Below are 24,642 nucleotides of genomic sequence, written 5' to 3'. Positions count from 1 at the left end.
TGATCAGGAAGAGAAAACAGGCATTGCAGGATGCAGAGACCAGATGGTTTGGTACTGAAATTAAATAAACACCCCGAAAAGATAATCTCTCTATCCAAAACACTAACAAAAAGTTATGCAAGGGGAAATAAAAAGCTACATTCTCTAACTAGATAAAAGAACATTTTGTTCAGCCTTGGAATATCTACTGTAATTAAATGCTCTAAGAACATGACAACAGCACAGTGCCAGCCATGCATGCAAAAGAGACAAAACAAGAGGGGAAAAAAAAAAATAAAACAAAACAGGCAAGCAGCATGCATTTCTTACAGAGCCCGAGGAATGCCTGCTTCCCAGCACAGTCCTGCAGTGCACTCGGGCTTCCCTTCGGAAACGGATGCAAAACCTGCCCCTTCTTAAAAAAAAAAAAAAATCAAAACTGGAGAAAGCTCCAGGCAAGCGAGACGACTTACAGCTTGGAAAAACCCCGCAGTCTGGCTGGAGAGGTCCATGGGAGCCTCGCACAGGCGGCTTCTTCCCTATGGGCGGGCAGATTATTCGCTCGTCTCGGGCTGGGCTCCCGCAGCCCGGGCTGCAACAGATGGGCCCGGCGCTGGGCGGGCGCCCGGCTCCAGCTCCGGCTCCGGCTCCGGCTCTGGCTCCGGCGCCGCGGGGATGGCGGGAGCGCCGGGGAGCGCGGGCGGCCGCTCTGCCTCCCGCCGTGGGCTGCGAGCCAAACCCGCCGCTCTGCGCCCCGAGCGGCTCCGGCGCCGGCTGCCGCCCCGGCTGTTGCGCGCGCGGGATGCGGGATGCGACCAGGCAGTTGCTCGGGGCCACCAGGGAAGTTCGGGAGCTCAGGTAGGCACCGCTGTATTTAATGTCAGAAGAGGAAAAGGGATGCTGCTTTCAAGAGGAAGAAGTTCCAAATAACCGCGGTTGCATCGTAGCCTAATTCTTCAGGGAAGGCAGCACGGAGATGAGGATGCATCTCAAAAGCACCTCTGTCTTGCTCCTGCAGCCAAACCAGCTTCAAGTCCCTGCTATCTGCACCAAAGTTGCATCATTTCTGTGCCCTGAGGTTCTCCCATCTCAACACAAACTCAGCAAGACTTTATCAACTCTGGAATTTACTATAAAGGCCTCGTTGGATTTGCTGGGAGAATGAGTTGGCTAAACACCAAGGATAACATGAGACGTAAAGATAAGAGGGAAGATCAACCAGACTTTGAAAATCCGAGGTGGTCTCTCACGTGGACAACAGTGGATGGTAGCTCAGCCATGTAAACTCTCCCAATAAAGCTGAGGAAGAGACGGGATTTTTTTTTTGAGCTTTCTTTTTCAGCAGGAATTCTTTGAAAAACCCCACTTTATAATAACACGCAGCTTTGGTTATGCCCCCAAACAATCTCACACAATGTCTCTTACTGGAAAAGCAATAAACCCACACACCACAGGGCCGTAGCCTGGCCAAGACGCTCTCAAAGGCTGCCACAGATGGGGTCATCCCTCTAGAACAAGCTGCCGGGCAAAAGACAGAAAGATCCTATTGCAGCTTCCAGTATTTTCACAGAAGACATCAAAATACTCGAGTAATGAAATGACATGAAACAAAATGAAATGGGGAGCCAAACGCTGAGCCATGAAGCACTGCCAAACCCTTTCTTGGACATCTCCAAATAGCATCCGTGATGATGTACTGGCATTTTCTTTAATTAATGGCTACTAGTCTCTAAACCAAATGGTGCCACTGGCTCAGTGGCATATGTGACATATTTGCAATTGAGCACACCTCATTTACAATTGGGCCCGACCAACATTGCCCTCAGCTGCACCTAAATCAAGTAATAAATATCTCTGAAGCTGGGCAGGTTTCTCTCTTCACCAGCAGCAGACCTGCTGGAAAATATCCACTGTCCTCAGGTCCCCTCGGAGGGGCTAAGTGCGCTTCCATTTGAGAAAATAATGCTTTTCTGAGCAGAAAATGGTACATATTGTTCACTCACAAATGGCAGGAATGACTTGCACCATTTTAAGTCAGCTCAGTAACATCCTTTTTTTAAGAGGGGTGTCAGAAATGAACAAATATTTAGCATTTAGACATATTTTTGTCTCCCAGGTAAGTAAATATTTTAGGCGTGCAGAACATACAAATACTTTGGAAAAAAAAATAAAACCAAAAACTTCTTCTTATAAATCTGTTTTAGCAGTACTGGAGAAACTGGTTAACCAGATGGGGCAAGGTAAAGACATGGGTGTCTCTCCCACAGGAGCTAAAGGCAGAAGTGAGACATCTGTGGCCAGCCTACAAAGGGCAAAAAGGAAGAGCTTTTTCTTCTTGGAGTAAAAGAGGTTCTCCTAAAAAATGCTCAACTGCTTCCATGATAGGTAAGATGAAAGCCTGATTATTTTGATTATAGATAAGATAAAATAAAAAGGGGTATTAAAAGCCAGGAGAATGTCTCATATCCCTAAATCATTCCTTTTCAAATCCCTTATGAGACTCAGTCCCAAGGAACCAATTAAAAGAAACACACAGATCTATTAAGGATTTTTTTATTTCTTTAAATCTTCAACTTCTTTGAGGCTCAGAGTCAGATCTGGCACTAATTCTACTTTGCAAACAGGCCTTTTCCTCCCCCACCTTTGGATAAGGAATATGAAGTAAGAGAAACAGATTGCATAACTCCATCTGAGATAAGCCACATAGTTAATGGTTTAAATACCGTTTCACAAATAGTCACTGAAAGAGTTTTGGAATTTGGTCCAGTTTCTGACATCCATGAAAACCAGTTAATCATTTGCCGTTTTCTTTCACCCTCCTGGGATGAAAAATAGGTAGCTTTCTATTATTATTATTATCATATCTTACCATTATTTAATGACTACTCACATTTGCACAGCATATGCCAAGAAACACCAAGCTACTCTTGAATCTACAAGCATGGGGTGGAGAAATCCCATTTATGTAAATATTTATGTGCTCTGTATTAATTAATTAATACCTGCCTTACAGCTGAAACATTGGCTGACCCAATGTGGCTCACATGTGGCTGGCTAGGAAACTAGGTAAGAGGGAAAAAAAAAATCTAATTTCAGAACAAATAAGTTGTTTTACACAGTGGTTTCAGGTGCACTTGCTGCAATATGAAATACTGCTGCTTTGTATGGAAATAAGTGAAATGCAGCTGCTGCCATGACAAAGAGCAGCAGCGAGGTAGCGCAGAACGTGTTGCACAACTGTGTGTGTGCAACAGGAGAAATCGTCTGGATAATCTCATTAAATCATGGTGACAACTGTACTTTAATCACAACTTCTAAGAGTCTGCAGGAGTATAGATCCAAAATTACAGGCATTTTATGACATATTAAGGACAATTTATAAGCCTGCAGAAAATGCTTTGCATAATCCACCTTCCGCATAAAAAGAAAATTCCAATAGGTGTAAGCATTCAAATATATTTTTTTAAATCTATGAAAGTTTTCCTTGGTGCTTAAATCCCATCCATCATTACATGTACTATAAATACAAGTCTTTAGAAGAGATTTCATCTTGGCACACTTCTAGAACATTAACACATTTGGAACTACTACATGATTTTCACATTTTACAGGGCAGTAACATTATGGAGGAAAATTACAAAAAGACAAGTGCCAAAAAGGCAAGTGCACCTTCTACAGCACACACATGCATATAATCACAAAATCAGAATACAGAGAAAGTAGAGTCAAAACTAGCACATTCTTACCAATACAAACCTAAGAAACTAACTGAAACAGAGTGAATTTTGTACCAGCTAGATCTTGTTTTTTCATTTGAAAGCCAGAAAAACATGAGAATTCAGGTTCCCAGAGGCTGCTACATGCTGACCATCCAGTAAGCTGTGAGATTCAGAACCCTGGCCCAGATTCTTAATCACATTTAGTGACTTCCTATATGTCTCACTCATTTAAAAACATCTTATTTATATAGACCCCATAATACTCTATTTCTTCTTCTTCTTGGTCTACATACAAACCTGAAGGCCCATACATTGCAACCTGGCAGCACCGCCACCTTGCACAGTTCCACAGAGGAGACATGGGGTGTCTTGCTACTGGTTGCTGTTATTTACATTGTATAATTTTCACACAGATTGAATGGGTTTTTTTTATGGACAACGTAAGTTAGAAGAGTAGATAGGTCTTTATTGATTAAATCTACTCACACTTGTTGCGTAGATGCTTGAAATCAGTGGAGCAGAAGCTCAGCTAAAAGCAGCAGCTCCTTGAAAGTCAGAAAAAGCCACAGCGTGTCTTGGAAAACTCACACTGCCCAAGGGGACAATGGAGTGGACAGAGATAGTGAAGAAAGAAGAAAAACCCTGAGGAGCACCGCAAATGACACCTACTCTGAGTGGGACACCCAAAACAGCCTCTCAAGGACAGTGTTTGGGAAAGTTTGCAGCTGTGGTCTGCAAGAGTTGAAATTAAAGGAGTCCAGGAAAAGAAGTCTTAATCCCCAACCTCCCAAGAGAAATAAGTGGGGATGAGCTATAAAGTTCATGCCCCAAATCAAGCAAGGCTAGAAATTAGGGTGGCAGGTAGAGAACAAAATAGCAAGAGGGGAATGGAGAGAAATACCCCTTGCAAAACAAAATCCACAGTTCATCCCTTTATTCATCTCGAGCAGTCACAGTTTTTTTTCCTTTGTAATTTTTCAGCATGACCTACCAAGCCGTGAAGCGGATAGCTGGAATTCATGACTCACTGTTGACCAGCCAGATGCAGAGCATCCATGTGAGAAACACCCAAGCGCAGTGGCTAAGTGCTCGTCTGTGGCACACCACGGAGCGGCCTCGGCTAGCTTGGGGAGCACAAGCAGGAGAGCTGCCTTCAGGTGGTACCTGCTCGAATTCATCAGTGGTATAAGGGGGTTATGTATAAGATAACATAGCTGTGTTTCCACAGAGCCCCTGGATACCTCATTCAGCCTAGCTGGGGATATTCAGCAGCCCTGTGGTGCTTACTGCTGTTGCTGATGTTTTGGGATCTTGGGAATTGGAGCTGTGCAGAGCTCGATCTGCTCTGATAGCAACTGCTGAATCAATGTGACCTGAGCTATGGGCAGGCCTGCTAGGAGCATTTTCCTTCTCTAAAAAGCACACTTAATTTTAAGTGCTGAAAAGGTAATGGTGGAGTCACCGTCCCTGGTGGTGTTCAAGAAACGTGTAGATGAAGCACTTAGGACATGGTTTAGCAGGCAATGGTGGTGAGGTGTTTACAGTTGGACTTGATGATTTTAAAGGCCTCTTCCAACCATAATGACTCTATGATTCTATCCTTCTCTCATCTTACTCCTACTGTCCAAACTAGTGAGGTCGGCTCCATTTACTAAGTAGACTCATGCTGGGATGGGAACTGCCAGGGAGCAGCGCTTCCATGAGGAGATAGCAAACTCAGCATGGATGGGGAGATGCCTCAGTTGTGCTGTGATCTCCTTCATTGCTCAGGCCCCTCAGCTGCATCACGTTAGCTCTCATGGCAATGTGCCAGGGCTGTGGTGGCAGCAGGGAGCAGGTTCCCAAAAGAACCAGGGAAGGAGGTGGGACAAGGAGGAATCACAAACGGAAAAGATGATCAGCCCCACCTAAAAAAGGCTCCTGAAGAGCCATACCTGAAGTTTATGAAGCCTTCAAGACTGGTCTACAGTCTGTGGCTCAGAGTCTAAAATGATGCAGCCAAGTCTGCAGCAATCCGGAGAGCACCAATAATTTACCAAAAAGACAACATCCGGCTACAATAACTTAACAATGGAGCTATCCAGGAACACAAATGTTTCTGCTGGCTGCAGAGCCTGCTTTATTTTGTTGAACCTCATGCTAACACCCATCCTAGGACTTAGTCATGCTGAGTACAGAATTGTCCTCATAACTGCAGGGCAGGTAAATTATTCACGTATTTACACATTTGCACAACCTGGCTAGGAACTGTCTGTTCTTCATGCTGGGTCGTCTCAGCACTTTGTGCACATACCAGCTATACTGCATGCAGCTTTTAAGTAGGTAATAAATAGTAACCATTAACTTCGAACTGAGATCAGCTGCTTAAACACAGCAATGAGTAGTTATACTGTCATCAAGAGTTTGGAAGCTGAGGAGCAAAGATCTCTACTGATATCAACGGACTACTGAAAAAGCAGAGTTCATGCCGCTTGCATCACTTAAAGTAGGCCAGTGTTGCAGGAAAATAAGCACTTTTAAATGTAATGGAAATCCTATACAGAGCCACAAGTTCCCACGAGTTCACCATAAAAATACAGTAAATGTATGTGTCATAGAATCAGGGAATCACAGAATTTTTGAGGTTGGAAGGGACCTCTAAGGAACATCTAGTCCAATCCACCTGCCCAGAAAAGTACATCAGGGCACAGGGTCACATCCAGGTGGGTTTGGAAGCCCTGAGAAATTAAGGGTGATGGGTTTAACCACTCATTCTCATTTACAGAGACACATTGGGACTGGGGGCTGGAGACAGGGAGTATGAGCAACACGGACATTTACCGACCGGCATGCACTCTTTACAAATAATTTTCTCCACATATCTGCTCCTTGTAAGCAAAGAGCAGCCACATTTTTAAATTGCAGCTGCAGATGATAGCAGAGACTTTCTGGAACATAGATGGGCAATTTACCTGTCAGCGAGCAAGAACAAGGATCCAAGAGGCTTGAGGCAAAGGCCTCCTCTTTTATCATGGTAGCCACAAGAACAGTGGAAGCTCCTTGTAACGAGCTCTGAAATACACACTGTTTCCAATAAAAAAAAAAAAAAACAGTGTTTATTTAACAGGCAGAAACTGGCAAATAGCACTTCTGGATATAGGAAGCACCTGGTGAGAATGCAGTTATTTTAAGAAGAAATGCTTGATTTCCGCCACAGAAACTTATTTGGGGAAAAAAAATACAGAAAAAAGAAACAAATAAGGGCAAATATATACTGTAGGTTTTACTTCCTATTTTTACCATGTCAACAATAACTAAAAATAATCTGCCCACACCTGAAAGACCTAAAAGACAAGTGTGCTTGCAAAGCCTCTGACCACAGGCTTTCTAAATACATCCTAGAAACAAAACTTGCCTAAAGGAAAGTGGATGCAATTTAGTTTTAAAGAACCCAATGAATAAACACCTGGCACCACCAATAAACAAAAATGTACAAATGATCCATGCAGAAGAAAAATTTGTGCACATTTCATTAGTGCTTTTTGCTTTGCAGAGGTGAGATGTCTTTGCATTGAAAGCAATCACTCAAGCCAATCAAAAAGTTTTAAAAGGAGAAGCTTTTGCAAAGAAATGGGTGGATTCATCTTACCCAGAACCTGGTCTTGATCAACAGTAGTTATGCATGTGCAAATATGTATCTAGATCTAAAAATATATGCAGCTATATTTAGATCCATAAAAAAGCTAATGTCAGATGTGAATAACTTTAGGCCTTCCCATCATCCATGGTCTGTGCTCCTTATTTCAGCTACATGTTAGGGGATGAAAGACGACTTTGTGATGAAGGTTGGCAGGATATCCCTGTGCTATTCCTAGCCACAACTTGTATAATCTCTGGCATGCCCTGGAGCCTGACGAACGCTCTCTGATCTCTCTTCCCAATCAGATCTTGCCTATTGACAAGGCTCCAATATCGCATGGACACACGTCCCCAATACTGCACCCAAGGCTGTTGCTCATGTAGTAGATGATTTGTCTATCATCTACCGTTTACTGCACCAAATCCAGGAAAATCCTACCAGTTTTTGTGAACTGACAAATAATGTGCCAATATTGCCAAAGTTGTCTGGCCTTTTCATTTTCCACTCACAAGGATGTCTGTCTTTTAATGTCACCATTTTTAATTTACGACTAAGCAGCTACCACTCATTATCTACAGACAGAATCCAGTCATCCAGCTGGATTATTTTATAGACAACCTCCTGGCACTTATTTTAATTCTCCCAGGATAGTATTTATGAATACAAGGTGTGCCAATATTAAAATCCCATCAAGAACGTTTTCGTTGACTTTATTAGCTTGTAGACATCTGAGATTCATTTCCAGCTGCAGCTTAGATTAGTAAAATCAAGCTGAAGAAACAGCCCTAGAGAAAACCAGAAGTAGGCGGTGATATCCCAGTTCCATATCTATCATCGCTTCTAACCAAAAACACAATTATGCTGCAAAAATTCTCAACCAGAATGCTAAATCGTCATGTCAATCTGAAAGAAAACAGATCAAAATGATCCAGCTTTCTCCAAACATCCATGGCAAGGCCGTTTCCATACCTCAAAATAGCACTCTGTCATGTCGTGCCTGTTTTAATCATTTAATCACTCTTACAGTACTGTGTTGGGTAATGTATGTCTGAAAACTTGCTGGAGCTCACAGAAATCACACGGCAAGCACCCAACTGCTTCCTCCCAGCTGTCAGCACTAGATTAGCTTCTGAACAAGAATAAGTCCCATAAACAGCAGGAGCATCTGCTTTGAAAGTTGGGGACTAAAATCTTGTTTCTAAGGCAACATTCAGGAATTTAAGGCATATTCTTCTGTGCTTGATAAAAATGACTTTTCCTTTTCTTTCTAGTATTTGTGAGTCTATACAGATTTTACAACCAGGGCAGAATTGGGCATCAGAGCAGAAGGCTGGTGATGGCCTCAGCTCCCAACATCGAAGCTGACTTGCTGCATGGCCTTTGGCAAAGCACATGTTTCTAGAGATTTATCATGCAGATCTACCTTTTTCACACCAGGCTGTGCAGCCACATTTGCAGTAAAATGCAGTATTAGCAGTTTAGAAAAAGAAAAGTGGCAGCAACTGTATCTTAGTTACATTTATAGTGGTAAAAAAAAAAAATCATCAGTAATTATTCTCCTAACTTTTTAGTGTTCGAGACCTTTTGTCTCACATCTCTAACTTCTTCCCTCACACTTTGTTCTTGTCTCTTCTTTAGACTATATGCTCTTCAGCAATACCACCTTTTTACATTATACATTATAAAGTACAGCTTAGGTGTGATTATAATATCAAGATAATGCCTATTAGACAGGCATCATATAAAATTCTAATACTAAATTAGAATTTGGCCAGAGTACCAGGAGCAAGCATGCAAAAAGTACTTTTGGATTTCAGTCAATAACTAGAGGTCGAGTGCTATGCAAACCGCTCCACAAAGTCCTCCAGCCTTGCCCTTTCTGTTGCACATTTCCACCATGCTTCTGCCAAGGACAACCCACCCCTACGGTTCAAGAAAATACTCTGAAACAATAACTTTATTTATTTATTTTAGAATGTGCTTATTATTACATGAATGCATTATTAGCAGGGGTTCAAGATTGCATAAACTGTCAGATATTCTGGAAGGGGGAAATAAAAGAAGGAATCACATCTAGAAAATAGTCCTGGGCCTTCCTCCCCTAGCACTGAGAGTGTAGCATAATACACCAATTATAATGTCCAGAAACAGAACAAACATTTCAAAGCAAGTGCAACTTCATGTATTTCTTTCTCCAGGACCACTGCCTCTCTTTCTTCAATGCAAAGACTTTTTTTTTACTTTATTTTGATAACAAATTTCCTGGTCCCTCAATCTTCCAAACTTAAAGGGCCTTAAGGACGAAAATTGAACAAACTTCAGGCAAAGCTTTTCCTGGAGACTGGAATGTGTAATAGACTCTTGCACTTCTGCTAAAACTTTTGCACAATGTTGTTTTTCTCTACAGAATTTACTCTTTGGTGTTAGAGTCTGATCACCTCTCTTAGGACCTTGAGCATATAGGCTGACCATTACTGGCATTCCAATGTTAAAAGCAGACTTCTTGAGCATATAAAAGTATATTCCTGAAACGGAATATAGGAAATATCTTTGACTTGAATTTTGCAAAAAAATATTTCATTGCTTTTAGAAGCTAGACTGTTAAGTCTGACATAATTGTGCAACATAATAACAACATCTTAAGTATTGGTAGCTACAGTGCTATCTTGATTTGATTTCTCTAGGGCAGGAGGAAGGGAAGAACAGTAGAAGTGAAGTGGAAGAAAAAAGTTTAACTCCTAAATCTGCCTGTTGTACTTCATTTTGAATATTTCATTTAAGAGTCATGGAAGGAAGCAACCACTGACTGGGACTATATTTATAATTAGTATGGAGCTTAATAGTTTGTTTTTAGGCAGGAATAATGACTATTTCCCTTTCTTCTTCTTTTCCTAACAGGTGTCCTGCCCAAAGACTGACCCAGACCAGCTAGTAACATAGCTGAGAGTACAGCACTGGCCAAAGCCTGGGACTTTGGATCTTGGATCTTGGACCTGGGATCAAATGGTCAACACGGACTTTGGGTTTTTTTGCTTTTTTGACACAAGTGATTCAAAGCCATCCATGGATAATGCCAATAACATCCATTTACTTATTACATGGCTAACCTACCTCCTGAATCCATCTCATCTGAATTTTACAAATATAGACAGATTTCTAATAAGTGCTACAGTTTCAGGTTCATATACTAACAGAACAAAAGTTAGGTTTCTTTATGGACTGAGTATTGGATCACTGAGAGAAGAAAAGGTGATTCATATGCTCGGGAAAGCAAGGATTTCCTTTTCTTCCATTCTTTCTGCTCCAAGTCAGAATGTGAAAGCATGATTTTTGTCTTTTCCATGTGTGGTCCCTTTCCTAGGGCCACTTGAGAAATTTAGCTGACAAGTTCTTCCTGCCAGGAAAGTCATTTTGGAAGTGAAAAACAGGCAGCAGTCTTGATCACTTTAGAGTCCTTTGTAGAGTGTTTTATTGTTCTGGCTTTTAGTTTTCATGACAATCTAAACTTTGTTTAGAATTAGATTCAGATTCTTTGTTATTAGAAGCTGTGAAATATGCTGTGGGTTGGTGTGTACATGCATGCATGTCTAAGAGGTGTAGCAAACGTCCTGTAGAGCCGTCTAGCATGAAGGCTATAGTTTAGGCTTTGGCCAATACCAGTTCTAACAAACACACACCTCTCAAGAAAGAATTAATCAAAGTTACTCACATTGAGAAGAAAGCAAAAATAGCACCTTTCTGACACACATGCATATATGCAAATACAACAACATTCTCATTGGAAGCAAACACCATTGCACAGGGACCAATTTGCTTTTCTAAGCAACCACCAGCTCGGCTTGTTCCTCCATATGTAACCACAAACATTTAGCTGCTTAAACTAAATTTTTATGCCAAACTCTTTTTTTTTTTTTTTTTTTTTAAGGAGGAAATGAGATAGCAGCACAATGCAGAGCAGTCTGCAGTGACTATTCTCCACTGCTAAACTTCTTAAATTTAAAAAAATCACTGACAGGCAGTTGCTGCATCAACTACTAAAAATGCTCCTGCACAAGTTGGCAGCTGTAATACCTTGCAGAACTAGCTTTCAAATGATAAATTTGATATATTGCATCAACTACAGCTACCAAACTCAAGATGGGGGTTACATCTCTGTCTGCCAATTCCCACTATAAGAGCCTGCTTCAAATTGCCTGTAATCATTGCCAAAGTGTAATGAGAAAGGGTAGAAGTTTTCCAAGGCCATGTCTGTCCCAAACAGGAACTGTCTGGAAAAAAAAATTCAGCCAAAATATTTCAGTCATTTTTAAAGTGTCACAGAAAATATGTCATTTCGTAATAGATATAACAATTTTCTTGTGAGTTTTAGAGGGAAATTTCTAGCTTCTTCATTTGGATCAAAGACATTCAATTTGAAGGAACAGGTCGTGCATCAGGGATATTCTTTTGTTGTCCTTATAAAAATGCATTTAAACTTGGCCAGACTATGGAGACACATTGACATTTACACTGGACAAGTACTGGCACTAGTGGAAACTGGCATTGGGGTTGAACAATTGACAACCTCAAAAGAATTAAAAAGAGAAGAACTGCAGTAGAGAATTTAGCCAGACTACATAATAAGCAGCTAAGATGTCTGGATTTATCTCCAAAAGAGCAAGGGGCTTGAAACTGTAATCAGATGTCCACAAAATGGAAATTCTAATTAGGAAAATAATGAGGTAGAGAGAATACAGAGAGATGGATAGGTTGAAGGGCACTGGATGGAAGCGAGAGAGTTTTGCCAAGAATAGGCCAGAGTCTTCACTATCAGCATTCTCCAAACATGGAACAGAATTGATTCCTCCAGCAAAAAATAGAGATATGAGGTTGGCTGATTTGACATTATGGGAAAGACGTCATCTCAAGGTTAAGAAAACTAAACTCAGATGTCTCAGCATAGATGTCTGCATATGATCTAGTATTTAAATTCACAGAATGGTAAATGGATGTGAAGTGGCATTCAGTCACCTACACAGAGATTCCCCATTTTCACCTGAGACAAAATAAGTTATCTAAGACGTAGGGCTGGGAGATCTGCCACAGGATCTACGTATGACCTGGGCTCTATAAGAGAACACGGATTTGTATGGCATTCTTTCACAGGGACTGTGCTAATCTTCTTTGTACTTGACTTGCTAATCCTCTTTGTACTCTTTGTACTGTTCAAAGAGAGGACAAAAGGTTGTATGTGACGCCCAGTGTTAATGTACAAGCAAGCAAGGAAGCTGAGAGCCTCACAGGATTCTTTAGTACAACTTGGACGGTGCCTTATAGACTTATACATGGACAGTTAAACCAAGAGCTGTATATTAATGTGCTTGCAGAAAAGAAAGGAATTTAGGTTGGACAAGCTACCTATATCTAACATTTTCTAACTTCTGAGGACTTGACTTAAGCCTTACCAATGTTCTTTCAATGCTCTAGAGTTATAAGTATGAAGGATCTTTATATATTAATTTGGTACTGGGGCAGTTGAAAATGCCATGCTCAATAAAACAATACTTAGCAGTTATAATCAATGCACAGCATGTTCCTTACTAATACATACCCTGGCCAATTAAAGCAATCCCACACTGGTTTTCCAAACCACTAAAGAGAAATATGGCCAAACAAATTACTTCTGAAAGACAAAAGACAAGCAAGATCTCCCATGGAGAGTGGGCCAGGCCAGTCTAGTTTGATCTCTCCGCCTTCTGCTTATACGTGCTTGAGAAATACTTAGGAGGAATTCAAACTAACTGCAAACTGTGTATGTATCTTGTAAAGATCAAAGAGGAAGTTTGAAGCACAGCTAAATTAGTGAAGGGAGAATGGAAACCTGCACATTTCACACTGTGTAAAACATGAGCAAATTCCATTGGCAGCATCAAACAAAAGATCAAGCAACTCAGACCAAAAACCTTATGTGGACATTTGGCAGTCACCAATGTCCGTGCAAAAGACAAAAGAAAACCCAGATCTTTGTATGGTTGTTACAGCTGTTTACTTTCTGGCCTAATTTCCTAGTTCCTGAGTACTTATAATACTTGCTGTAACCACAGAACTGCAAAGGTTTGAGAACTCTGCTAGACCTTGGGTCAACAGTGCAACAAACAACAGCAAAAGGAGAGATCAGATCTTCAAAGAGAAAGAGGAAGGAAATCAAATGTCAGCTTCAATAAAAAAAAAAAAAAAAAGATGCAGAAAAAAAAGATGCAGATAAGGTATCACTCAACAGTTTGCTTTGGCAAAAAAGTAAAATCCCATGAGACAATTCATGAAAGGGAACAGAAGCTTAAACTTTCCCCCTAGAGAGCAATGCCTTATTTTTCTTTGTTAGGGACAGGCTATATGGACTGCCATGGAGCCACTGAGGGCAGTTTGTCCAGTCCTTCTTCTGTCAGGTGGCCAGAGCTTAAGCATCTTCCTCACCCTAACCAGCGTTTCTTCCCTCAATTGGACATGCCATGGTAAGCACCAAGATGACTGTTCCGCTCTTTCAAATCACCTGACACATACAAACAAGCTGCAGAAGCCCTCAGAAAATACAAGAGGGGTGAGAGAAGTGTTCTAGTAAATTGTATCTAGATGTGCCATCCCCAACCTTAACTGTGGAAAATATTTGGGATGCTTAATGTTGGAAATATACCCAAAGCTAGAACAAAAATCTTTCAGAAAAGGAAGAGCAGGAGAGCATGCAGAAAAATGTCCCTGGAGCTAGAACAACGTCTGTAGACATGAGTGAGAACAGAAAGACTAGGAGGCAAGGCATAGAGGATGGAGAAAAATGGCAGAAATCTGAGAAAGAAGCATACCTGTCAGTTGTCAAGTAACAGGAGCTACAGACCTGTGTAACTCCAACCATAAACTCCTACCATAAACCCAGTCTGTCATGCTAAAACTGTTCTAAAAGCTAATATATTTCAGTTGCTTTCTGTATTTTCTTGCTCTTTCTTCTGACCAAAACTTTCTGATTTGTTGCTTCCAGTGCTGAAGAAACATCTAAACAAAACAAAAAAACCAAAAGGTGATAGTATGGAATAGAGATACAGCCAATAGCAGGGAGAAATATGGAATGCTACATCCACATCAGAAAATCATCCTTAGATCTTCTCTCCCTACCTTCTTCTTTTTAAAAAATGGATCTTACAGATCTTTCATGGTCTTCACAAACAACAAGTTTACAAGAAGTCAGTTGACGAAGCTGTCTTTCAAACTTTCTAAGTCTTTCAAGAACTTACCTGTACAGATGAGAACAAGCTGGGCTGCTGGATCCATGTGGTGACTAACTTGCCTTAAGCAGCAGTGGGTTTATAAACTGGCTTAATTTTGTTTATGTTGACCTGTGGTCTTCTCAAACCATGCAATTCTACAGTGCATGTCCTTTTCTGAAGCTAATATGTTGATTTGCTAGTATCAATTCAGCAGGCTAATTCTGACATTTACCTCTATTTCTCATTATCAGCTCTTCTGCTCTCTCTCTCGTCTCTCTCTCTCTTCTGTCCTTTCATCATTTTGTCCTGCAAATTAAAACACATACAAAAAACAAACCCTAACTTCTTTGCTTATTAGGTATCACTTCCCCTTATATTAGACTCACACTCTAGTTTCACATGTAGGATATTATTTCCCCCTAACATGGCCTAGAATGCACATATTTATTTTCATCAAATCCTTTCTCTGTGTGCTGTTACCAGGTAGGTGATCAGACTATTAAGTAAATTTTGCATTTTGCCCTTGAGTAGCTGGAAAGTGAGGGTCATCCTGCTCAACCTCAGCCTTCCTCATCCTGTATCTCCTGCCACCTTTGCTAAGAGTTCAAGGTTTCACATATATACCTGGAGGAATAAGAGAGAGGAACACAGTCATATGAAATGTGGTTGTTCCCCAAACACAGGCCAGGCAAAATAAACTTCAAAATTAATTGCAACTTGCCCCAGTATAGAAACAGCAGCCCAAATAGACAATTCCTTCCAAACTAGCATTATGTCCCAAACCCCCTTTCTCTTAGCTTTACTAGCAGAAAAGCTGAAAGGACACTTGCAAGACTCCATATCCACCTGGATCGAGAAAATTCTTTGCCAGTGATTCTACCTAAGAAACATAGTTTTCCTTGTTACTTATTTCAGGGCCAAGACACAAGGTCCACAGGATAAATAAAAATAAAAATGACACCGGGAGAACATTTGATGCATGAAGAAGTAAATGCACTTTCTTGTGGCTCTCAAGACCTGCTAATATAAAGCTTTTGCTCAGCGCTCATACAGTGAGAGCGTTCCAGACCAGAACCTTTCTTTGCTGATCACAAGTAATTGCATTTAGCCATCCTTCACTTGAGAAGATTTGAAGCCCACAGTGCTCTTAGTAACAACAGCTACGAAGGCTGGACTCACCTCCTGTTAGTGTCTGCACAAGAGAAACAAAGCCCTTCAGGCCTTCCTGGGTGGCATCCAGGTGCTCCGGCCTTCAGGGTCTTCTCTGTGACTTTAGGGAGCACAAGAACACTTCCAATATATCTCCCAGCAATTCCACTATTTACTTCTCTAGCCTAACAAAACCAACCCAACCGGTTGAATTGGTCCCGTGCAAAGACATATCCTCATTTATCATTTCCTCTGAAGCAAACCAGTAGAGCAAAACCACTCAGAAATTACCAAATCTATCACTTACTTGCACATGCATATGTCTATAGCCATTACAAAAAAAGTCTTGCAGAATTTCCCTCTCTCCTGGTTGTTGTTTAACCCAAACACACCTGATAAAGCTCCCTGCAGGAGAAATACAGGGCAAAAAAACTGATCATCCATATCCACAAAACCAATCCAAGCTGACAGGAATACTTTGAGAACACATATGGCAATTTATAGGCATCATTGCTGGCTAGAGCCAGAGGTTGAGCAACTGAGATTTGAACTACCTATTGACTGACGACAATTTGTAAGACCTACCAAAGAAGGAGATAATACATAATTTACTATATTTTTCTGAGTAGGAATGTAGCAAGAGCACAAGAAAAAGAAAATAAGGCTGGCAATCTATGTTTATCTCAGTAAGGTTTACATAGGAGGAGATGTTAATTAGTAAAAAATAAATCTTAAAATTCTGACAGAGACCTTACCAACTCAGCTCATAGAACCAAACTAGTCAAAATTGATCCACAGCAGACCTCCCTATGACTAATAACTCAAGTTTTATATGTTAATAAATAATATATTAATATTAATAGTGGTCAATAGCCTGCATTATGCTGCCAACAACCACTGCAGAAGATCACAAAACAGCAAGGTCCACAGGTCATGTTTTGCTAATGAGATCAATGACTGCTTTTGATCAAAAATAGCTGTGTATTACCTATAAATATAAATATTTATATTAATTATAGCAACCAAGGAAAAACATCATCCCTTCCTCAAGTACCTCAACACTTAAAAGTGATAACTTAGTTTTCTTTGTAGCATGTACTACACTTTTGAAACCGTTTCAAACAGTTCTTAAATAATGCCACCTTCAAGCCAAAAACATCTAAAATTTGCGAGGCAAGCCAGCCCGGAAAGTGAACCCTGGGTGCATGGCTGGGAACAGAAAAAAACTCTGGAGTCAACCATTATTCAGAGGTTTGAAATCAGGTTAGGAATTTCCTACGGAAAAGCTCTGCAGCAAGAAGGTCTGGCTGAGCTGCCTGCTAATACGGACATAAAACTGGAAGGTTCTTCAAGAGGACAAGGCATTTACCTGCTTCCTCTGCACTACATAGTAGGAATCAGCACCAAAATAAAGAACTGCAGCTAATAAAGAAGGTGATAAAGGCAGGGGGTAGCCATAAATAAGGGTTTTTCAGGCTGTGATTGACTCCTGGATTTTTCTTTGAATAATCTAGATTGGGCAAATTGTTGTTATATTTATGAAGCCATTCCAAGTATTTGGTGAAGTTGCACACCAGGTACTCCTTTTTAAAGAATTGTGTAAGATATTTATAGACCAGATTTTAATATCAAAGTTCAGGGAAAAAAAAAAAAGGGGGGGGGGGTTGACTATGTTAATATGGTGTCTAAGAATATCATTAATAATAATGTATAAAACAAAAATTTTCATGCTTAAAGAGTTTTCCAAACACGTCTTACACATTCTAATTCATCTTCACAATAGCTCTCTTAAGGAGATAAGGACAAATTATCCTCCTTTTCAGAAATTAAGAAAAGAAAATAAAAGAGACTGGTAAGTAATTTACCCAGAGCCACTGAGCAAGCACAAGCTAATGAGTTTTTGATCTTCGGTCATGCACTAGTCAGCACACGTCTCCCTTCAATCCGTCCAGGCACTGCTTCTCACCACAGCTTTTAGATCTGTGATGAACTCTTTGTTGCAAGGTCCACTCCTGTGTCAATACTGTCAACAAAAAGTTGAACAGAAAGAGATGGGAATACCTCCTAATGAAACAGCTCAGTGGTGAGATGAATTAAGGGCTGATTCTCCTTGCTGTCTCGGCACAGAAGTCTCATTAATGTTAGCAAGAGATATGAGACCCACGTGCAAAGAAAAGAGATTAGAGCCCTAAATACAATTAACGCCATTTCTACTACAGTCATGCTCAAAACAACTTCATGAACATCGCTACTGTCTATAGTGATGCTGCTTTCAAAATAAATTCATTTGTACTTTAATTCTTTTCAGCTGCAGTTTTTCTTGGAGAAATGTAAATATTTGTTCTTTGTTGCTAACAGAATTACCTGCTGCCTTTCTAAAATGGGAGCAAGGTAACATCTGGGTAATTGCGGAGGTGACGATTACATACAGCTACAGAATTAAGGACTTCAAACAAAACATTATGCAAAGCTCATAATTCAGTGAAGGCTGAGAACAGCCCAGAGCGATGAGGACGTGTATATACCTTTTATTTTATTTAACCGGGCAAAAGTGTACTGGGAGCTTTTGGAAAATGGCAATTTTCTTCTAATGCAGCCTGCCTGCACTTTCAGAGGAGGGATGGGTTCATCATTCATTACACATGTGCGTGCACACACACACACAAGCAAAGTCGATTACTCCAGTGTTCAACCTTGGTTCTTTACCAAAATTACATAGACTCATCTGAGGGCAGGACCAGAGAGCAGCACTTGGGATCCGCAAGCCACTTTGCCATCCCGATAAAAATAGGGTTTCTCTCCTTTCCACTGCCCACCAGAGCCACTGGGAGTTATATTTTCCAGTTTTATGTCCATATCCCAAAACCTCATAGTCTCAAATCAACAGAACAGAAGACAAGACTCTCCTTTCAAGACTTACTCCGTGCACCTGGGCCTAGTGAAAGCTTATAAATTGCATTTATATACAGTGCAACAAGAAGAAAAAATGTACTTAAGAATATAGTCTGTGTGTTCTTCACATGAACATAGTTTACACACTTGCTATTCTAACACATTGTAAGATATCCTAGCAGATAGAAATTAGAGAACATTTCTGTAAGTACATAACGTACTACACAAGAGAGCAATTTTAAATTTGCCATAATACAAAGCTAGGTTATTCTACAGTACATACAAAGAAAATCTCTAAAGAAGCTTTTCAAACACTTGTAGCAAAGGAAATAACAGACTTTCTGCTCCATCCTGCCAGCACAACATGTACTTTCCACCTCTTTCAAATAATAGTCACTTTTTCAATAGTCACATTTTCACCTGCATGACCACCAAGGTCTGCAATGCAAATATCTAATCTTTTTTTTTTAATTTGTATACAGACAGTAAACAAAAGCATTCACAAATACAAATATTTTCAAATACATATACATAAATATTTATACATACACTTTTTTATCACAAACATATATATATAAAATGACTGTATTGTAATTTCGTCCTTCTGACTGTGGTACTTTTTCATTCAAATGAAAAATAACAGAGCAATAGAAATAACCCTATTTTATAATTTAAGATTCTTTCAGGTATCAATCAATTACTGAGGCTACTCAGAGAAGAATAAGATAAATACTTTACAGGTTTTGGCAGGAATAAATCACAAACTAATCTAGTTTACTCAAAAAGTGTAAACAGCTTATGAATAGAGGAAGTGGCAGATATAGCGTATCCTCAATTCAATAAAGCTTCTTACATTTTTTCCATAGGACATTCTCATAATGAAATCAGAAAAATAAGAGATAGAAAAAATCAATGAGAAGCAGATGCAAGTGTGACAGAAAATAGCCCTCAAGAAGGGGACTAGTAAACAGTGGTGATTTGTTGCTGAAGTTGGAAGATTCTTGCTTGGCACTGCTGTTGCCTTGATTATAGTCACTGTCTTTACTACTACCTGGATGACATTACTAAAGAATATACTTCAAAACAACTGCATTTCATTTAGGCTGTGAGTTTTCTGAGATTTCTTGAGGGCAGGAAGAGAAACTAGAATGAGTTTGTCAAGCTGGAGGAATGACACTCAGCCGTGAAATGAAACACAATAAAGTACAAAGTACTATGAAAGGAAGGAAATGCATAAATATGAAGCAGGGAATAGCCAGCTACCAACAGGATGGCCCAAAGAGGTGACTACTTGAACACAAGTTGGTGAAATGAGACCAACTGCTGCAAAAAAGGTCAAATGCCATACTAGGTATAGCAGGAGAGCAGTCATACAACATTAAAGGCAATTGTTCCACTTCATAAGACTCTTGTGAGATTCTTACTATATCCTGTTTGTCTAAGTGTTTTTTTTTAAATCACATTGTCCCAAAATAGAACAGTCCAGAGACTTGTAAAAGGTTTAAAAAATAGTTTGTGTTTTGAAAGGACTGAGCTTTTGATACTAGGAAACAATATGCAAGGAGGAACCTGTTTTCTGATGTGTCAATAGCTGTCATAAAGACAACTGTGATAAAGTAGTCTCCATGGCCATTAAGCCATGAACAAAAATAATCAACTTGATTTGCAGAAAAGAAAATTTAAGTTAGGCCTTAGGGATAACTTTCTGTCAACATGCTGAAAAATTTTAAGAGACTACCAAGGGATGATGCAGAACCTGTTGCTTTCAAAGTTGACCTAAACTGCTAGGATTAAAAAATGGCTTAGTTAGAGGTGATTTGACTCTATGAGCCTTGGAGACTGGATCCCAGATTTGTAACATCCAACACATAAATAAACAGATGACTGCCAGGCTTTGGTCATATGCAGAAGGAGGCTGGAGAATCATCTCCTCCCCCTGTCTGGACTCAGCAGAGGCAGCTTCTCAACCTGTACATCCATCTAGGTGCTGTCCATGATGAGACAGTCCATTGTGGGAGCACGTGTGCTGTCCAAACAGGCAGTCCCTCTCTTCATCAGTGCTGGTGACTCAATGTAGTGTGTCAGCCATCCATGAGCTCATTCCAGTTCAGATGCACTTTCATGCAAAAGGTTGGACTACGTGACCTCCTGAGGCCCTGAACAGCCCAATGTTTCTAGAAAGTGTGCCTTATGAAGAAGATGTGGCTTAAGAACCCATATTTTATGAGGCTTAATCCACTCTGGTCCCAGCTGTTCTTTCTCACAACAGGCACACAATTACAAGCTGTCTGATGATGCATCAGAAGAATTAAGTTTTTGAAATGTCAAACAACTCTCTTCCAAACATATCACAAATGGAAAGATAAAATAATACTTGAATAGTCTTGGTCTGCAGTGATTGAATAGCCATCTTACACGACGTAGTCTTCAAAATAATCTTAAAACTTGTAATCATATCTTGTTTTCTTTTCAGTGCCTATGTATTCAAATTATTCACAGCAGAGAATAATTTTCCCTGTACAGGATTGTATGTGAAGTTTGTAAGTTTTCAGTACGTTATAAAATCTACCTATCAAATAACCATGTCATGAACAAATACCTTGATCTGTGCTACTTATTCCTTTTACCAGGTTGACTCAAGTTAGTTTCCCCTACTCTGAACTTTAAGTTGTGGGTGAGGAGTAGGTTTCAGCCAACTCTCTACTCCCATGGTGAAGGGACAAGGTCTTCTGGGTGCCACCTTCTTTGTCTCTAAGGTCCTCATCTGCACAATTCCTTCAATTCTTTGGCTCCAGAAATAGTTTTGTGGCATTTCTCTGACAGAAAAACAAGGAATTACTTGGAGGAAAGAGAGCTAACTTACAAGCATAGGTCAAGTAGATTTTTTTCATCAGATCTTTTTTTATGTTATATTTACACAGCAAAATGCTCCAGCTAAGCTAAAAATCCACTCAAGTTTTTCATCAAACACCTCAGCTGCCTCTCAGCAATCTTGTAAAATGCATAAGCATTTTTCTGGTCAGAACACAGCACAAAAATTGCCTGTAAAATCAGTCAGAAGTTCAAGAGCAAAACCAACATGTCCTGATGTCCTGACTCATTAATTATCCTCACTCAGCAGGTCCTTATGCCACCAGCTCCATGTCACATGAGAAGATGAAGACTGGGATTGGGAGAGATGAACTGGATACCGCTGTGCTGGCCACACTGTAAGTTTGCTTTGCACAAATGCTGACGAATGCCCTGCTTCATCGCAGTGAGCTGGTCAGGTTAATGTTGTGTAAGGAGTAGTGCTGAGTGTTCAAGGGCAAAATATGACCCTGTCACTCTTCAGCATTCAATAATGAAGCAAGTTTGGGGATTTCAAAGCATTGGCCATGTTAGTATCAAAGCAGTAAGCATTATCTTTAAAATTTTACACATAATTTGCAAATGCAATTGATGCCTTTCTGCTTACCAGGTAAAGATGCCAAAAAGTGGTAGCAAGCAGCATGGTCATCATCTCATTACTCAGTTTAGAAACAGGGCTTTATTTTCATTGAAGAAGTGTTAGCCCACTAAGTTCTAATTTTGGTCACCTCTCATTTACTAATTATTTTCTTAAAGCAGTCCTTGGGGAAATCACCAAGCCCAATCCATTCTTTTCCTTTGAACTGTTACAATTTCTACAGAAAAATCTTACTTTGGAGAAACCAGAGAACAGGAGAAAAAATGGTTGAGAACTCAGATTGTTTGGGAAGAACAAAACTCAGGTTACTTCTATGCCAGAAACTTCTGTACCAAGTTCTATATTTAAAAATATGGGCCAAATTTATGGTTTATGATTCTTTTAAACTTAATGATCCTTTTAAGAAAACATTTTACTTTTTCCCACAGTCATCTTATAATGCAGTGTACAAATAACCAGCCCAGTCGTACAGGGCAGGCTGAGAAAAGAAAAAAATTTTCATTATGGTATTAGACACCGATGACTGTTGCAGGCAGGTTTCCAGATTTAACTGACAAATTATTTCACCTGCTATTGCAAATCCGGCATTCCTAAGTACTTTAGACAAAACTCTTCATAAACCTCTTAATCTGCCACTTGAAACATTTCCCAGACTGGAACATTCAGCTCACGGTATTATAAAGTTAACCCTCTCCAAGGAAAACACATAGTTTTAAGAAGAAGGACTCTATAGTAAATTTTGGTACAATTAGATATACGTTAATACATTCTAACCTAAAGAATTTGTAAAGGCAGAAGGATTTTTTTTTCTTTTAAGACAAGAAAAATTGTAAGGTAATTAACTAAATACAGCTAAAGGGAAAAAAATCACAGAAATGAAGAAGTGACAAAGAAACAGGAACTGACAGGAAGGAACTTTTAACAAAATTCTAAATACCAAAGTATAAATATAAGGTTAAAATAAGTACCTCATTTAACAAACAATATAGATGAATTAACATAGCGGATTTTTTTTTTTTCCTGGACAGATTGTAAGATTAAAATATCTGTATTTAAACCTGACTATTTCAACAGCATTTTTATTCCTCAATTTAGACGAATTGAAAGAGGTTTGCAGGAGAGGATAAAATATTCTCAGTTAAAAATTATATGAGAATTATTATATGCAAATTATTATTACATGAGAATTATATGAGAATTCCTAAATCCTGAAAAAAAAAATGTGGTCAAGTAAACATGACACTGAGCTAAGAGTCCTCTCTGTCACTGACCTGATGCTCAGTGTGTCACTCTATCTCTCCATGTTTCAATTTCTGTTCAGGCCATTTCTCTACCTTGACCATAACGTCTTCCATACAATACTCCTCTTTCAGTACATAGGACCTATCGAGGAACCAAGACTTTATGGTAAACAACATTAAAGACAAGAGGTTTGCAAACCCCTAAGTCAAGGCCATTCTTACCGTGTAGTTTGATTTCTGCAGAGGCCAAGTAACCTCCTACAGTGATGGCTGCATTAAATCACAGCACTCGTGTCTGAGCTGTTGTATTCCTTTCACAAGTGATCTCCAGCCCTGAATGCAAGTGTCACCACAGAGTCTCAAGCACATTAATTACAGGCAGAACAATTGCTGGGGAGTTTAAATATAATGCATAAAATCCATCTTTCAGGCCTTCATGAGTCCAGAACTCCAGAACAAGGCACTCTAGAAGAGCTCCACTTCATGTGCTACCACCTGCTAACTTACAGTCTGTTTGATATGCATCTATTTGAGATTCATGCATGACTCAAGATCACAGAATCTTAAATTCAGAGTGGAAGGAACTTGAGGAGGTCTCTAGTCCCATCTCCTACTCAAAGAACAGTCAACACTGAGTTCAGACCAGGTTGCACAGGGCTTTATACAGCCTTTTCTCAGAAACCTCTGAAAACTCAAAATCTTTCATTATGTGAAAAAAACCACTCCTTTCCAAATAATACAGGATGATCTTCCATCAGAACAGAGCTGTTGTTGCTGTGTGCTACCCCTCTAATTTACTGTGAAATGGAGATATGTTACTATTGCAGTGAAAGGGTTTTCAATTCATCTTTTTTAGTACAGGAGACTCAAAAATCATTTGCGGTCTATAAATATCAGGTTCAATGCCTGCTAGTCAAATCCTGACTCCATCTAAGTTATAAAAGGAATTTCCTCACGTTTCAGAAGAGCCAGTCCTTAGTTTTAATGCTCCAAATATGCAGTGCTATAGCCCACATCCTGCTTGCAACTACATTTGATAATTAAATTAATTTTAAGTAAAGAAAAATACATTTTCAGCAGCATGTCGGTTTTTGTCATAGCACATCAGTCTGAAAGACATTTCTCAGGTGCAAAATAGTCATGTAATGGCATCATAGGATAACTCAGATTGGAAGGGGCCTAAGGAAATCTCTATCTTAACCTCCTGCTCAAAGCACGGTCAGTTATGAGGTCAGACCAAGAGTTTAAACAAAAGCAAAAAAATACACACGCCATCAAAATGATTCTACAAACACCCCTGTATTCCTCCCCGCAAAAAAAAAAAAATTATTTTCTTCACAAATACCAGGGATTGGTTCCA

General features: G+C 39.7%; 1 protein-coding gene and 1 long non-coding RNA gene across 2 annotated transcripts in view; one reads left to right on the top strand and one right to left on the bottom strand.

Moving 5' to 3' along the window:
* Positions 1-24,642, bottom strand: part of PRKAG2 (protein kinase AMP-activated non-catalytic subunit gamma 2) — a 186,196-nt gene that overhangs the window by 135,840 nt on the left and 25,714 nt on the right. The window lies entirely within an intron of this gene.
* LOC112958091 lies at positions 2,321-4,722 on the top strand. Its single transcript, XR_003251344.1, has 2 exons — positions 2,321-2,364; positions 4,680-4,722. It is a non-coding gene; the product is annotated as an uncharacterized LOC112958091 (long non-coding RNA).

This window comes from Nothoprocta perdicaria, unplaced genomic scaffold (genome assembly GCF_003342845.1).
Source record: "Nothoprocta perdicaria isolate Ctin4 unplaced genomic scaffold, notPer1 scaffold_80, whole genome shotgun sequence".
Taxonomy (NCBI): Eukaryota; Metazoa; Chordata; class Aves; order Tinamiformes; family Tinamidae; genus Nothoprocta; species Nothoprocta perdicaria.
Note: the sequence above shows the minus strand (reverse complement) of the source record. Positions and strands in the feature narration are given on the sequence as shown.